This window comes from Dermochelys coriacea, chromosome 5 (genome assembly GCF_009764565.3).
Source record: "Dermochelys coriacea isolate rDerCor1 chromosome 5, rDerCor1.pri.v4, whole genome shotgun sequence".
NCBI lineage: Eukaryota > Metazoa > Chordata > Testudines > Dermochelyidae > Dermochelys > Dermochelys coriacea.
Genome location: NC_050072.1, coordinates 1,782,288 through 1,799,199, shown reverse-complemented (window position 1 = coordinate 1,799,199; position 16,912 = coordinate 1,782,288). Strand labels below are relative to the sequence as shown.

At 47.9% G+C, this 16,912-nt stretch overlaps 1 protein-coding gene across 1 annotated transcript in view; it reads left to right on the top strand.

Moving 5' to 3' along the window:
• Positions 1-1,522: 1,522 nt before the first annotated feature.
• Positions 1,523-16,912, top strand: part of LOC119856188 (phospholipid-transporting ATPase ID-like) — a 133,727-nt gene continuing 118,337 nt past the window's right edge. Inside the window, 1 exon segment of the mRNA XM_038403408.2 lies at positions 1,523-1,678. The gene's annotated coding sequence lies outside the window, so the exon portion shown is untranslated.

Here is a 16,912-nt window from a genome sequence, read left to right as displayed (position 1 = left end):
GCAAACTGACCCAGACTTTGTGTGAGAGTTTCCGTACCAGCATGTTGAGTCATAGCCACAGCACCTGATGGCATCATTTTAAGTGTTTAGCATGTTATTGCTAACTTTAACCTGGAATCCAGCAGGGCCGTTGGAACCATTTGTATTTGTCCTTAAGGTGGAAGAGATTGCTCTGATTCTATCTCAGATATCTATCTAGTAATCTGGCCCCCATTACCATAGTAACTGAGCCCCTCACAATATTTAATATATTTATCCTCCCATACCCCTGAGGGCTTGGGAAGGATCATTACCCCATTTTACAGGTGAGGAAACCAAAGCACAAGAGGTGAAGTGACTTGCCCAGGATGTGTCAGTCTTCAGCAGAGCTAGGAATGGAATCCAGACATTGTCATTGGATTGTTTGTTTGTTTTTTAAAGCCCTCTCTCTGTTTTAGCGATTTCACATGTTGTTAGGAACATAGAGAAGGAATTTTATTTCTCTGTGATTTTTAACATGACACTCTCCCTTTCATTCTTACCTTTCAATTCACTAACTTTCAGGCAGCATTTTTAAAGCCTATTGGTGGCTGATCCCTGTCAGTCAAACTCAAAAAGAAGGTGGTAGGAATATCCCTCAGAACAAATCAAAACTCCAGAAATCAAATGAACAGGTGGAAGCTGCATTTCTAAAGTGCTGGCGGTTTCAGGAGAGGCGCTGGGGACTGGCAGTCAGCCATAGAATGTTTGCTATCTTATGGTCTCATGCTGCCACCCATCACTTTAGTAGCTGGGCATGTTTAATTGAACTCTCCCCCCAGCCAATTCTCCCCTTTCCAAACTTCTCCTGGTGGAGAGAGCCTTAAATCAATCTAGTGCCAAAGACTGAAGTACCAGCAAGACACTCTGACCTGTGAGTTAATTTTTATGTGCATTACAATAGGGCCCAGAGGCTTCAAACAGGTGCAGGCCCCATTGTGCTGAGTGCTGTCCAGACCTAAAATAAAGAATGGTTCTTGCCCCAGTGGGATTACCTAAATCTCAGTGGCTCTTTCTCACTAGAACTAGCGCATATTTTCTTCTGTGGCCTGATGGGGAAGATCTGTTTTCACTTTTGAAGTTCTCCATTGAAGCTGTGGCCCAGGAACCAAACCAGAGTCTGCTGAATGCAGAAAGTTGGGCACAGGATCTCTCCCCCTTGCTGCAACCTGTGTGCACGAGTGAGGCTTTTCAGGTGGTGTTTCTCTTACATGAAATACAGAATCCTGTTTCTGGTGCCTATAGTATTAATATCTGATGTCATACAAGAGTCCAATGATCAACTGCTTTGTATTTACTCAGTGCTACACGGTGCCATGTTCCACCCACAGACCCAGGAGCCATGCTGCGTGTTTGTCTCTTGTAGCCTTTATTAACTATGCCAAGTGCCATGGGGACTCACTGTAACCTCTGATCCTGACTTAAGTGTCCGATACAGCACGTCTCAGCACAGTCTCACCTGCAGCTCCTGGAAAGAGCACTTTTCCCTCTTGAGCTTTATACCACTGTTGGCGAGTTAGAGAGAAGTTTGGCATTCTGACCTGTATGTTTATCTAGGAATTTTAAAAAGAAGCAGTAGTTTTTCATGTGGTGCATAATCACACAGTGCTTTTCTTGGCAAACAATTCCAGATAGAAAAGGAGACACAGAGAACAGCCAGGTAAGTCAATTCTTTTATATGATATAGAAGAAAAATGTAAATTTTTGTGTGAGAAGCCCTGATTTCAAAGCTTTCTATTCAGGTAATTTCCTCTTCAGAATGCTGGGTTCTTTTGCTTCTGTACCTGTGAGATAATGACGCGCATTCTAGCGGCTGTCTCTGACATTTATTGGCGATAAGTTTCCTGCAGGTAATGGAACCCTATTGTTGCAGTGGTGTTCAAACCAACTTAATGAATTCAGGCCATTCAAGTGAGACCTGATTCAAAGCTTATTGAAGTCAATGGAAAGGCTCCCACTAAGCTTCTCTCCATTTATTTTTTCCCTGCGGAGATTAACTTTTGATTTCTCTGTGTGCTGAAATCTGAGAGGTCTCTTGCCATCCTCAGCACTAGTGGCTTCATCTCTATTTTAACAGAGATTAAACTACTGAAACCACTTCACTAGTGATAGGTTTCAGAGTAGCAGCCGTGTTAGTCTGTATTCGCAAAAAGAAAAGCAGTACTTGTGGCACCTTAGAGACTAACAAATGTATTAGAGCATAAGCTTTCGTGAGCTACAGCTCACTTCATCGGATGCATTTCTGTAGCTCACAAAAGCTTATGCTCTAATACATTTGTTAGTCTCTAAGGTGCCACAAGTACTCCTTTTCTTTTCACTAGTGATGTGATGGATTCTCCGTCAGCTGGAGTCTTTGAGTCATGATAGGATGTCTGTGTAAAAGCAGGGCCGGATTAACCTTTTGTGGGTCTGGCGCCAAACATATTTGTGGGCCCCCATGGAGGCAATGGAGCCTGGCACAGGGAGGTCAGTCCCCAGAGCGAGGGGCTGGCCAGGGACATGGTATTGCAGGATTGGCCCTGTTCTACCCAGTGCAGTGCGAGGGCACTGTTTACAAACTGGCAGTTGTCAGATGCACAGTGGCCCACCCAGCCCTGTGCTGCCAGTGCGCCCCTTCCCATCGGGGACTGGCCCATGCCACACCACACAGCCCCCCTGCCCAACATCCCCCCCGACTCCCTATGGCCAGAGCCCCCCCCGACCCCCTGCAAATGCACAACGCCCTGCACAACACCATCCCTGCCCAGTGCCCTCCTGCCCACAGCCCCACCACAACTGCCCAGCATCCTCCACAGAACCCCCACTCCCTAGTGCCCCAGCACCCACATCTTCCCCACCCCCTCACAGGCCAGCATGCCACCCCAGGTCTCCCAGAGACCCACTCCCTGCCTCCCGGCCGCACTCACTGGCCCTGCTGGGAGGCGACTGCGTCTGCTGGGCTGAGCTGGCAGAGCAGCCAGGGCTGGTCCCAGAGCTGGGAATTGCTCTGGTCCCTCAGAAGTCATCCAGGCAGGCTCCCTTGGGACCCGCTTTACTGGAGGGGCCCAGCCAAGCCCTCACACTCCCCCCCCCCCCCAACCCCCAACTGGCTGAGACTGGCCAGGCTTCTGCACCAGTCCCAGGAGGCTCAGCTCCAGGGAGACAGGTGGGGCCCCACAGGTGGTGGGAAGCAGAGACTGCATGGAGCCAGAGGTGCACTGGAGTCTGGGTAGGGAGCAGAGAGGAGCAGAGGCGTGGGGCCAGGCCCCTAGGTGCAGTGGTGGCCAAGGAGGCTCCGCATGCTGCCCCCGTCCCTAGCACCGGCTCCACAGCTCTTATTGGCCAGGAACTGCGGCCAATGGGAGCTGCGGGGGCCACAGTGACATGCTGGCCACTTCCAGGAGCCGCGTGGAGCCAGGGAGCCTGACTTAGCCCTGTTGGGCCACCGACTGGGACTTTTCATGGCCCGGTCAGTGGTGATGACCGGAACTGCCAGGGTCCCTTTTTGACATTAGTGACATTTGGCCCTTGACTCCAATGAGAGCAGGATCAGACACCTGAGTCAGGGGAGTGACAGCGGTGTAAAACCAGTGTGCAATCATCATCAGGCCCACTAGATATAATATAGGCTGGAGAGTGCAGCGAGATTACAGGCTATCCATTACTGCATAGTCTGTAGCTGCAAGCATTATGAGACACTCAGCATTAACAACCCCAAAAACCTGAAACAATTCAATCTACCCAAAAAAACCCCAGAATCAGACCCCAAGTGAGACATTTTACCCTAAAAAAGGACAAGATGCAGAGAAGTCCACTAGGGGCTTCATGATTGTCTGTGGAAGGTACTCTGATGTGAGGGTGATGGGCAGCAAAGTTTCAGAGTAGCAGCCGTGTTAGTCTGTATTCGCAAAAAGAAAAGGAGGACTTGTGGCACCTTAGAGACTAACAAATTTATTTGAGCATAAGCTTTCGTGAGCTACAGCTCACTTCATCGGCTGCATTCAGTGGAAAATACAGTGGGGAGATTTAAATACACACAGAGAACATGAAACAATGGGTTTTATCATACACACTGTAAGGAGAGTGATCACTTAAGATGAGCTATTACCAGCGGGGGGGGAGGGGAGGAAGAAAACCTTTTGTGGTGATAATCAAGGTGGGCCATTTCCAGCAGTTGACAAGAATGTCTGAGGAACAGTGGGGGGTCGGGGGAAATAACATGGGGAAATAGTTTTACTTTGTATAATGACCCATCCACTCCCAGTCTCTATTCAAGCCTAAATTAATTGTATCCAGTTTGCAAATTAATTCCAATTCAGCAGTCTCTCGTTGGAGTCTGTTTTTACAGCGATGTACCAGAGCAGCCTGTTTACGTGTTCATGTCTCTCTGGGATGATTGCATCAGCATGGCTGTGGTGAGCCTGAAATTCAAAGCCATGGGGATTCCAAAGGCGTCTGTGCTAGGCCCTACGTGATGCTCTACAAGGGTCTCTTGATCTGTCATTGAATTAGCCTGTGAAACCGTTGCTGTGTTTTTTCCCTCCGGGCTCTGTTTTCCTAATTGTCATTGCTGCATTTCCATGAGAAGAACATGTCCTGCTTAAATTTCCCATCCCATCCAGAAGGCCCTGTGCTGAGGGCAGATTTTTCTATTTTTTCATCTTGATGCACATGGATTTATATGCAAAACTCCCGTTAATGCTAATGAGAGTTCAGTATGTAAACACTGCACTGTACCTGTGCATGGAGATGAGAATAATAGGTCCCTTTGTCCCTGGCTTTGGGAGCTAGGAAGATGTGGCTTTTCCCTTAAACACCTTGGGTCTAAACGACAGAGCATGGTCTAACAGCAAACAAACTATAGCTGCATGAATGCAAAGGTGGCATGCTACCTTGAGAACTGTCTCAGGCCCTGAAACTGCCTGTACACAGCACTGGCTGAGCTACAGTTACTTGTAGCTGATATTTACTGGACAGGTTATTCTGTGCAATTAAAATGAAAACTGTTACTATACATGTAGTGAAGTGTCACCAAGGGAAGCTCCATGGAAGATAATGGACAAGTGCATACTTATACCAGTGTGAATTTGATGCATAGTCTTTTCCATGCCATTTCAAACTCTTGGGTATTAGCTCCAGTGTCCTGACTCTGGATCAGCCAGTATCTGATGTTTCAGAGCAAAGTCATCTTAACTGTCCCATAATGCACCTGGCCAGTTGTGCCAAGCTGTATGTGATGGGCATTTCTCACTGACCCTTCTGGCAATGATCCTCTGCCATGAAGCAGGGGTTCAACCTCTCCTCTTTGAGCTTGCAGAACTGGAGATTTTATAGGTCAGGAAGTTACCCAACCAGAGTCTTTAATGCTAGAATAATAAGCTAATCTGCTTGTATCTCCCAGCGTGAGTGCAGGGGTGGACACTGCTGTACACCTGTGGCTAGAATGTCACACCTGCTTAAGTGTGTGAGATCCTGTCACCCTCTGTGAACTGAATACAACTATATAAGCTGCAGAGTTGACCTCTCTGGGGTGTTGCCATTTTATCACCCTCCAGTAACTGCAGCCTACAGAGGCTATAAAATTGACCTCCAAGGGATGACTCATATACAAGACAATTAATTGCTGCACTCTGTCCCTGAAGAATGTGCATGTCTGTGGCCCAGGGGAAGAGATGATACAGGTGCACTCACACTTAATGTGTTTAACATGGAATTGTGTCTAAAGCATTTCTGAGAATAATGTGATCTGTAAAAGGAATCCCCTCTGGGTTCTCTGCTGGGGTTCTCCTGATAGACACTACTTGAGGGTCAATGTACTGAATGACAGAAACTGGGAGACCATGTCCTCCCTCTCCAGACATCTCCACTCTGGCTGACGGTGCCATCAGAAAAGCAATAGAAGCTGCTCTTTTTCTGAAATCCCATGGATCATGTTCACGTTCACAAAGGCTTTGTGCAGGAAACTGCAGGGGTGGAGGAGGTGGAAATGGAACACAATGCTGCAGTGCAGCCCTTAAGAAACTCTTCTTCCAAGCGCTTGTCTAGGCCAGTGAGCCCTGCCCCTCCATGACCCTCATTGGGGCAACTTTGGAGCTCTGAGGGCTGATCCACTGATCTCCTGGTATTGCTCTCTGACAGGTTTGCTCTACTCACCACTGGATGGCGCTCCTCCTGGGGATCCACTTGGTCAGGCCGGAGCCCCTTCCAGCGGTTACATCCCGTCATTTCCCCCCTGCAGCCCCCCTCTCGCTCTCAGGAGCTGCAGCATCCTCTTCGGGACTCAGCCTTCCAGGCAGGTCACTACTGTGATTTCCCTTTCTGGGGGAGCGTATCAAGGTTCCCGCTCTCCAGCGGTATCGGGCAGCCTTCTGCCTCACAGTGCCATTCCCACAGGGGAACCTGGTCCCACCTTCTCCTCTGGGTCCCGGCTCAGGGACCCTCAACACAGCAGCCAAGGTCCATTCCCTGCACCTTGCTGCCTTTCCCTGAGCTGCTTCTCTATCTCCTGGTCTTTCCTACTCCTCTGGGCTTGCCAGTCTCTTCCCTCCCTCTATCCAGGGATTAACTTTAGGGAACTCATCTCTGCAGCCTCCAAACACTCCTCCCTCTTCCCCGGGGAGTGACTGTAGCCTTTCCCAGCTGCCTCCTCCATTGCCAGCATCCTGGCTTTTGTAGAAATCCCTCCTGTCTCCCGCAGGTGAGCATCTATCTGATTAGCTGCCCCTGTTTGCAACCTAATTAGCTGATTGGGGCCCCCTGGCCTAATTCAGTTCTTGCACGGCCATTGTAGAGAGCACACCCCATCACATGGTCTCCTGTGGTCTGGTGCTGATTCCATCTCCACATCTTGAGGGCTTGCAGAGAACTCTCCATGGTGCCTTAGTGTAGCCCTCTATGTAGGGTTGCAGCAGGGTTTTCACAGTGCACAGATCTCAGGAAGAACTACATCCTTACTGCTTTAGTCATGCATTGAGTCTCTGCCACCCAAAACTCCCAGATACTTCAGTGTCACAAAAGTACCATTCTCCCTGCACACAGGGCCAGCCCAAGGCGGGTTGTACACACAGCCTAGGTCTTGTACTGGCTCTCTGGTTGGGCTGCGTTTCCCTTAGATGTGTGCCAGGGCTAGGCCACAGTGAGGGAGCTTCTGATTTCTCAGAGAGCCTGTCTTTGATAAAAGAAAAGGAGTACTTGTGGCACCTTAGAGACTAACAATTTATTAGTCTCTAAGTTGCCACAAGTACTCCTTTTCTTTTTGCGAATACAGACTAACACGGCTGCTACTCTGAAACCTGTCTTTGATAAGTCCACCTGAAGAGGGTGCCTGTGACTGAAGGCTTACAGAATCCCTGCATACAGCATGTGTGTTAGTTACAGCCATTGTCTTGCAAATATCAGCAGGAAATGTTGTGTAACACACACTTTAAGAGTGCTTTAATCTCTCTGCGCTTTGACAAGCCTGGCTGTTTTCCTACCCTCAGCTAGTGATTTTCATTCACACGGGCATGATCAGCCTTCCACAGCCCCTCCTGAGTATCCCCCAGAGGCTCACTGAGGACGATCGGGGAAATGTGCACTAAATACAGACACATTTGGGGGTTTGCTGCTGCTGCAGGTGGTAATTATTCCCTGTGGGTTTCTCTAGCAGCCCAGGTATGAGCAGCAGTTCACAGTCAAATAAACACACACAGCCTTGATCTTGACCTCTCTCAACTTCCATTGGTTTCAGGGACCAGCGAGGGCACCCAGCACCCCAGTACAGGCCCTGTTTACCTGAGAGAGCACCTCCCCTTTTGATCAGGTCTCCCCATCATAGCAGTGAGGGTGCTGGTGAATGTGGGAGACAGAACTTCCCTGGAAACTGGCCCTCAGCTCACTCGCTGCGGCAGAATGACCGTGGGTCTCCTTGGGCTCAGAACCAAATGCAAAACTCTGCTCCGCCACAGCGCATTTTTAACACCCACTCCCGCAGAGACACGATTATCAGCAAAGGGAAGGGCCAGAAACTGACCCTACTCTCTTTTCTACGGGCTGGCAAAAGAGAGAGAGTTGTTTCTATTTTAAAGCCTGGGGAGGTGTCCATTATGATGGCGACAGGGCCATGTAGCTACCTAGGCAGATAGGACAAAGGTAAATGGCAGGAAGTCACCACTTTCCTGTTGGAAGCATGATGTGGTTGTGTTGTGGATTTTCTGGTAATGCCATTGGATGATTAATGGTGGTTATAGGGTGAAGTATCGCTGAGCGAAGGGCTCCATGGAAGGCAGGGAGCTTACAGAAGGGAGTCCCTGGGCAGTTAAGTTCAGGAAGGCTGTGCCCAGTACAGAGGGGTGGCATGGAAGAAGCACAAAGAAGAGTGGCAGGAGGAGGTGGCTAAGAGAGGTGGAGTAGGGATAGTCTGAGCACTGAGATGGGGCCAGGGGTCTGCTGTTCAGCTGAGCAACTTCTGCTAACAAAGAGATGGTGAGCACCGCTCTGTGATGTGACGAGAATGCAGACATTGCTGCACTCATTGCAATAAATACAGCTAGTGTTACAAGCCATGGGCCTAGATCCAGGCTCTGGAAGGATGCCAGGCCCCCAAACTGCTGAGCTGGGGGTGCACAGCCCAACTCTAGATCTTCAATTCCCATCACTAATGTTCCTCTCTTACCCAAGACTACAGTGTATATTACACACACTCACGCCAACGAGATGATGTTGCACAATTTATTATGGATTGAAAGAGCCAAGTTCGGGGGTGTGGGAGGGGTGTGAGTTACAGATTGGGACCAAGTTCTGCTCAGTTCCATTGCTGTAAATCCAGAAGAACCCTGCTGAAGTTAATGGAATTAGGATTTACGCTAGGGCTTGGCACTGGGTGTGAGTGAGGTGTAATGCACAGGTATAAATGGCAAAGTAGCATGCACTGATCTGGTAGTGTGTGCCCATAGTGTGGCTTACACAGCTGTGGTATCCTGGGAGGATGTTGGATGGTGCAGTGGAACACGCCCCTTTATCTTACACCGTCCTGTTAGGGGTATAGCAGGAAAAGCTGCTTTCTTCCGCGCAGTGTAAGTTGCACTTGTCCTGTACTCCCACTGAATCCCAATCAGTGTGAGTCACATTATTGTATACACACCCACTGAACCTGTTTTTTATCAGCACACACCTGATGTGTAACTTACATCACCCCCTTGGAGTCTGGTGTCACGATGGTGGGTGCAGTATAAGAACCTGGATAGACAGATAGATCATTTGGCCCAGAGGCTTCTATGCAAGCTGCACCCAAGAAATCAGTTCTGCAGTGGTATGAATCCAGAACAATTTCTTTGAAGTCACTGGAGTTGGTCTGAATGTCCACTGGTGCCTGTGACCAGACTCTGGATCATTTCCTCGGGGGTTCATTTGACTGAATTGGACCAGCCGGGGGTGGAGTTTTACAGAGGATCTCCTGGGAAAGCAGGATGTGCTTTGTGATGCACCTCCCACTCTCAAGTCACTTCACAGCATCACCTTCCTGTACCCTCTTCAGTTACTCCCACAGCAAGTCAGCCGGGGAGGGAGGGTACGGTACAGTGAGGGGAGCTGGGAGAGGATGCACCAGAGGCTTGCATGGGGGTGCCTGCTCAACAGGCAGACCTGTTAAGCAAACCCCCCCTGGAGTTCACTCTTAGCAGTCCCCAGCTCAGGAGAATCTTAATCTGTGAGGGGTGCTGAGTGGAGAGACCTAGGAAGATTTTTTGGGGGACAGGTAAACTAGCCGTGTTGTGGGGAGGGAGGGGCTGACAGCTGGGGAACCATCCAGGGTTCGTTAGGAAACCTTTAGGCATCATGTGTATCATGTTTTTTCCCCCTGTAGCACCCTCTGCTGGCTGAGGGTGGCACTGCAGGTGCTCCCTGCCTCAGTTTCCTCTCACCAGGGTTTTCTCTCTCTCCCAGTAGGGGTTCATGTGGCTCAGCCTCTCCAGCTGGGTAGCTTTCAGAGTTTACTCTCCTTATGGGGTAACAAAAGTTGTCACAAACAGTTTTTTCACTCTGCTTGGGCTCCTCTTCCGCCCGCTTTCTGGGCTCCCTTTAAATCTTTCTCTGCAGCGACAGAGCACTGACTCCTAGGCTACTTCCCTGCAGTTCTTCCAGGACCTTCCACCGCAGCCTCCCGTGCTCTCTGAGGTTTCTTCCAAACTGAGTGGGGCACAGGGGCTGACTGAACAGGGCTGGTGAGTCCCAGGCCCCTGGTTCTTAAAGGGGCAGGCCACCCTGTCACAACCTGTAAAAACTTTTCAGTGTCCTTGGCTTCCTTCAATTAACCTCAAAAATATTGCCTACCTCTGCTACCCCAGGATCAGATGAATTGGCAGCTAGAGAGGAGGCTGCTTGTCAGTGGGGGAAATGAGCCCTGCAGCCATTGCTTTGTAAGGTGCTTGCAGGGGCAAGGGGGGCAGCCTAGCTTTGCTGCACATGCTCTACTTATTAAGCTGGGTGGAAGGTAAACACTATTCTAAAACAGATAAGGATGAATAAGACACGTGACTGGGTGCTCAGGAGAGACTGGATGGACAAGACGTACAGCAAAGCGAAGATCATCAAAGAACCTTTTGAACTATGCAGAAAGTAAATGTTGGTTACCAAGAAGTGAGAAGGCGGCTAGATTTGAGTCAGCTCTAGAGGGAGGGCTGACTGGTTGGCTGAAGGGACTGGCGATGGGATGTTGAGTCTCCCTACTGGTGTTTTCTTGTTCAAATCTAGCACAGGTTGAGTCTGACTGGAAATCGTTCCTACACTACCATCCGATGGCTGTTTGGAGGCCAAGGAGAAATGAATTGTGGGTGAGATAGCATTCACAAGCCAGGACAGTAATGGTCTGCACTTAAATCAGCCCCACCTTAGACTGGAAGGTAAGCTTTCTGGCTGTGGCTGACAATCAGGACAGGATAGGATACACGGGAGGAGACAGGCCTGGAGGTGGCTACCTTGGCCTGGCGAACACGTTCTTAGAGAGGCTAGAGACTGAACTCCCTTCCAGATCAGGAGTAAGGCCCGTTGGCAGGGTAGTGGGGGGAACCTACTGCTGCCTGTGTTGTACTTCTAGGGCTAGACAGCATCAGTCTTCAGAGTTGTCAGTTCAGCACCTGATGCAGTCAGACACCCACCAAAGAGCAAATTAATGTTATTGACCATTGAGGAGCGGTTCCTTGTCTACCTAGACATGATGGAAAATCCTGGTGCAAGTGGCCATGCTGTAACTGAATTGATAACGCTGTGCCATCCCCAGTCCTCCAGACACTTAATGTACGTGCTTTGCTTCACTCCCGTGAGCAGCCCCAGTGAAGTCCATGGTGAAAGGGTAATTGAAGAAATAAAGATTAAAAAATGGAATCCTCACCAAAGCAGGTAACATGGATTCCAGTGTGACTGAAAAGCTGGGGAGCAAGCCCAGCCCATGTGATCTACGAGGACTAGGGACCAAATGGCTAGGCAGCAGTTCTGCAGAAAAGGACTAGGGATTACAGTGGACTAGAAGCTGGATATGAGTCAACAGTGTGCCCTTGTTGCCAAGAAGGCTAACGGCATTTTGGGCTGTATAAGTAGGAGCATTGCCAGAAAATCGAGGGACGAGATCATTCCCCTCTATTCGGCATTGGTGAGGCCTCATCTGGAGTACAGTGTCCAGTTTTGGGCCCCACACTACAAGAAGGAGGTGGAAAAATTGGAAAGAGTCCAGCGAAGGGCAACAAAAATAAGGGGACTGTAACACATGATTTATGAGGAGAGGCTGAGGGAACTGGGATTGTTTAGTCTGCGGAAGAGAAGAATGAGGGGGGATTTGATAGCTGCTGTCAACTACCTGAAAGGGGGTTCCAAAGAGGATGGATCTAGACTGTTCTCAGTGGTAGCAGATGACAGAACGAGGAGTAATGGTCTCAAGTTGCAGTGGGGGAGGTCTAGAATGGATATTAGGAAAAACTTTTTCACTAGGAGGGTGGTGAAGCACTGGGATGGGTTCCCTAGGGAGGTGGTGGAATCTCCTTCCTTTGAGGTTTTTAAGGCCCAGCTTGAAAAAGCCCTGGCTGGGATGACTTAGTTGGGGATTGGTCCTGCTTTGCGTGGGGGGTTGGACTAGATGACCTCCTGAAGTCCTTTCAATCATGATCTGCTATGATTCTAGAAGAAGCATGGTCCAAGCCACAAAGGTGAGAGCAGTTTGGGGACAGACTTGCAACAGGGACAGAAGTAACAAACCTGACAAGGGGGAGTCATACAATGTGAGTGTAAAGCAGCAGCAAAGAGAGAGTGGGAGACTCATATAATGAAACGTCATCAGCTAATATGGGAATATTAAAAAAAAAAAGCTGTGCCCAAGGAGAGAGGGAACCTGTAAGGCAAAGGGAGAGCAAGAGGTCCATTAAATATGGAGAGGAACCAAAATCCGGTGGACTTGGGAATGGCTGAAATAGCCCTTATGAATTTAAGGAGAATGAGACCCTTGAGAGAGCGAATGTTGCAGCTGAGCTGGCAGAAGCAGGAGAAATGCCCTGTACTGGGAAGGGGAGAGAATTCCTGGCAAAAATGAAACAGTTGTCAGCAGGAAATCCTGTGTGAGAATGATCTGACTCCCAAGGAGAGCTGTCCTGCCTGCTGTTTCCTAGATTGGCTTTCATATTAATTCTCTGCATTGTAGTATGTGGGAAAAAGATTGAATGGAAGCTGCCCCTCCTGCCCCGCCCCACATGACCTTTCTGAAAATAGATGTATCCTAGGAGACTAACCTTGGGATCAGCAGTGATAGGCCATGTGCTTCAGAGGCTGCTTGCAGGGGTGGAGAGGTACTCTGCATGTCCTTTCTGCACCCTGTCGCCTGTGGAATGGCCCCAGTTCTGCTGCACGCAGGGTCTTCTGTGGCTTTTCCTTTGACTGGAAGATTTGGACCTAATAAACAAACACCAATTTCATTGCTAGTCTCTTCCAGGAGCAACCCCTGACCACTCTTGTGGACTTGGCCGAAGAATCCTTTGCTTTCGTATTGCTATTACTAATCAGTTAATTCACGGATGCATTTCCTTCTTGATTAGTAGTCCAGCCCCACCCACAGCGAGTGAGATCCTGTCCACACACAGAGAAGTCATCATAGCTCCTTTCCCAAAGAAAGCCCAGTGTAAGGGGACAAACAGATAAATGGGATGTGGGAGGAGGAGAAGTAACAACATATATAGGTTTTTAACTTTAAATAAATGAGCTTCTCCACAATGCTCCCCATAACCGGCCATTCTGAGCTGGCTCGTTTCTTGCAGGCGTTTGGTAGAATTGGACTTGAGGAGAGGGCAGTGGCTTCCCAGATGCATTCAGTGAATGCCTTTCATGTTTAAGGGGCAGCATGGCAGGAAGCACGAAGGTGCCTGTGACAGACAAGGACACACGGAGATCAAGGCTTGCATCAGCGGTGGAGGGTGAAGTGATGGGAGACAGACAGATAGGGGCTGCATTGTGAAGGGTTCTGGAAGTGAAGACAAGAAACTTGAACTTGATCCCCTGGAGGAGGGGGATCCAGGGGGACAGTCAGAGAGTCGTGGAGGTGGTTTGAGTGACTGGCGAGGAAGATGAGCTTGACAGCTGCACTCTGTATGTAGAAGGCAGTATGGGTATCATGGAGACCAGAGCAGAAATTGGAATAAGATTTTATAAAGAATATAAGCCCTCATGCTTTGTGACAGAAGCCAGCCACTAGCAGCCTTGGAGTTAGGAGGAAACCCTGTAGTTCGGTTATGACGTAGTCTATGTGGTTTCTTGCACCTTCCCCTGTAGCATCTGCTGCCGGCAACGGTTGGAGACAGGAGACTGGATGAGAAGGACCCCGGTCTAATTCTGGTATGGCAGCTCCTCTGTGCCTAAAGAGAGCTAACTGAATTTGGGATAAAAACAGAGAAGGGTTCTCTGGTGCTCAGAAATGGATCCACTCACAAGTTCCTCCTTTTGGTTCCCCCTTTTCAAAGTGTTTTCTTTTTCTCTGCCTTTTCGTTTCCCTTTCTAAAATCCTCCACACTAGTATGGAATAAGTAGCAGTGGCCCCTAGAATTCAGGCTGGACACTCCCGTGCTGGGTGCTTTGCCTTCCTGCCCGAGTGTTTCACAGCTTGGTGTGACTGGCATTTTTATTTTTATTTTTTATTTTTTTAAAGGAGCAAATTCACTTTCCCTATCTACAGGAAACAGGAGTGGGGAAAAGACAGAAGAATTTGGCAAGTAGCCAAGGCCAGTCAGTGAAGTCAGTAGTAAGGAATTAAGAGTAAATTTAGTCACCAGTTCATCACAGAGGAAACCGGGTCTGCCATGGATTTTAACATGTGAGACAACCCTATAGTGCTTGTTTCCCAGTTTAGAACAACTTTGCTTTCCTAGATACACATCATGTGTGTGCAATAACCAGAGGAGTTTAAGTTGATCTAGGGAGGGGATAAAGCAGCGTATAAATGAGAAGAGAGGAACGTATTCAATTGCTATGGAGGGCAGTAACTGTTGCTGTGACTTTTAAAAGCCTTCAAGGGTAAGATTTAATGCTCTCTTTTGCCTTGTTTGTTTTTCTGTCAGCTTCGGTTGTAGAAAGTTTGAATTTTTAGACATGGAAGCTTTGTAAAGTCTGACCAAAATGCATTGGTTTTGGGGGGAGTTTATAACTAAATTGTAGAATTGCTGGGTGGAGCGAGCTGAACTCTGCATGATTTTAAACACAGACTATTTAGGGAAACTTGGCTATTGTTTGAATTGTTTCACAGTGAGGAAAGTGCAGTTTGCTTTTCTTTCTGCAAAAATCTCTCTCCACAGCTCTTAAGAAGTAACATGAAAACCATCACTAGCTTGTTCAAATGTGTACAGTGCAGATCAGTACTGCTTTCCATATGTGTCAGTTTAGGGAGTATTGTATATGAAAACAGATGGCTGATATTGGGTCATTACTTCAAACCATGACAGATAACTGACTGTATCTCTTTCCCAGCAATTATCTTGGCACATTGTAGGGCTCTAGGTCTTTTCATATGGACACAGTTTATGAGTTTCCTTGGTACAGCATGACATTTTGATTAAAAAAAAATAGAACGATGCAAAATGAACATAGTATACATTCAATGGATTAAAAATGGCTAACTGACAGGTCTCAAAATATAATTATAAATGGGGAATCATCATTGAATGGATGTGTTTCTAGTGGTCTCCCTCAGGGATCGGTTCTTGACCCTATGCTATTTAACATTTTATCAAAAACTTGGAATAAAACTTACAATTTTTACTGGTAAAGATTACAGATGAGACAAAGATTGGGGGAATGGTGAGAATGAGGACAGGTCACTGATGCAGAACAATCTGGATCACTTGGTAAGCTGGGCGCAAGCAAACAATATGCACTTTAATACTACCAAAGGTAAAATTACACATTAGCAACAAAGAAATCAGCCCATACTTATGTGATGGGGGACTCTGTCCTGGGAAGCAGGGACTCTAAAAAGATTTGGGGGTCATGGTGGACAATCAGCTGAACATGACCTCCCAGGGCAACACTGTGGCCAAAAGGGCTAATGCCATCCTTGGATGTATAAACAGAGTAATGTTGTCTGGGAGTGGAGATGTTACGTTACCTTGTATTTAGCACTGGTGCAACCACTGCTGGAAGACTGTGTCTATTCTGGTGTCCACAATTCAAGAAGGAGGTTGATAAATTTGAGAGGGTTCAGAGAAGAGCCACGAGAATGAGTAAAGGATTATAAAACCTGCCTTACAGTGGTAGACTCAAGGAGCTCAATCTATGTAGCTTAACAAAGAGGAGGTTAAGGGGTGACTTGATAAGTCAATAAGTACTTACACAGGGAACAGAAATTTGATAAAGGGCTCTTCAGTCTAGCAGAGAAAGGTCTAACATAATCCAATGACTAGAAGCTGAAGCTAGACAAATTCAGAGTGAAAATAAGGTGCAAATTTTTAACAGTAGGGGTCATTAACCAGAAGAACAATTTACCAAGGATTGTGGTGAATTCTCCATCACTGACAATTTTAAAATCCAGATAGAATGTTTTTTCTAAAAGGTCTGCTCTACTTCCAACAGAAATTAATTGAGGGCAGTTGTATGGGCTTGTGTTACACAGGAAGTCAGACTAGTCCTATGGCTTGTGCTATGCAGGAGGTCAGACTAGAAAAATGATCACAAAAACTCCAAGGCCAGAAGGGACCAGTGAAAACCATCAGCTTTGAAGAGCTCTTCAGAATGTAATCACTGAAAGGCTGGCTCATCTCAGAGCCTCAGCAGCGCTGTCTGGCTGCCCTATTTTTGATTCAAAGGAAATTTTGTTGGGCTTCTAGGAAATATTTCAACTTGCCAATTGGTGCTACTAGAGTACAGGTTGGGTCACTACTTCCAGCATGAGTCCCATTTGCAGAATTCATCACCTAGGTTTCTTGGAACTTATTCCAGGCTGCAACCAGTCAAACCCAGCCTCACCCCAAGGCAGCAAGGGAGGTCCAGTGGTTGGGTCGCTAGCCTGAGGCTCAGAAGGCCTGGGTTTAATTCTCTGTTTTGCCACAAACATCCTGCGTGACCGTAGGCAAGTCACTTCGTCTCTTGGTGCCTTAAGTCCCCATCTGCGAAATGGTGAGAACAACCCTGCCCTACCTCCAGGACATTCTGTGAGGATATGCACAGTAAAGGCTGTGAAGTGCTCACCACTACAATGATGGGGACTAGATTGTGACTAGTTTTTAATTTTGTTTGAAGACCAAAATTTTTCAATTTCAGTGCCCAAAGAGAGAGAACTGAATCCACCTTTACCTCTGGGCACCAATATTTGAACAATTTAGCAGAACTCTTTAGTACCGCAAAGGGAACGCTTTACAAGCATTAACTATAGTGGCACCATTACAAAGTCAGCACTGCCCACCATTACCCTAGAGTG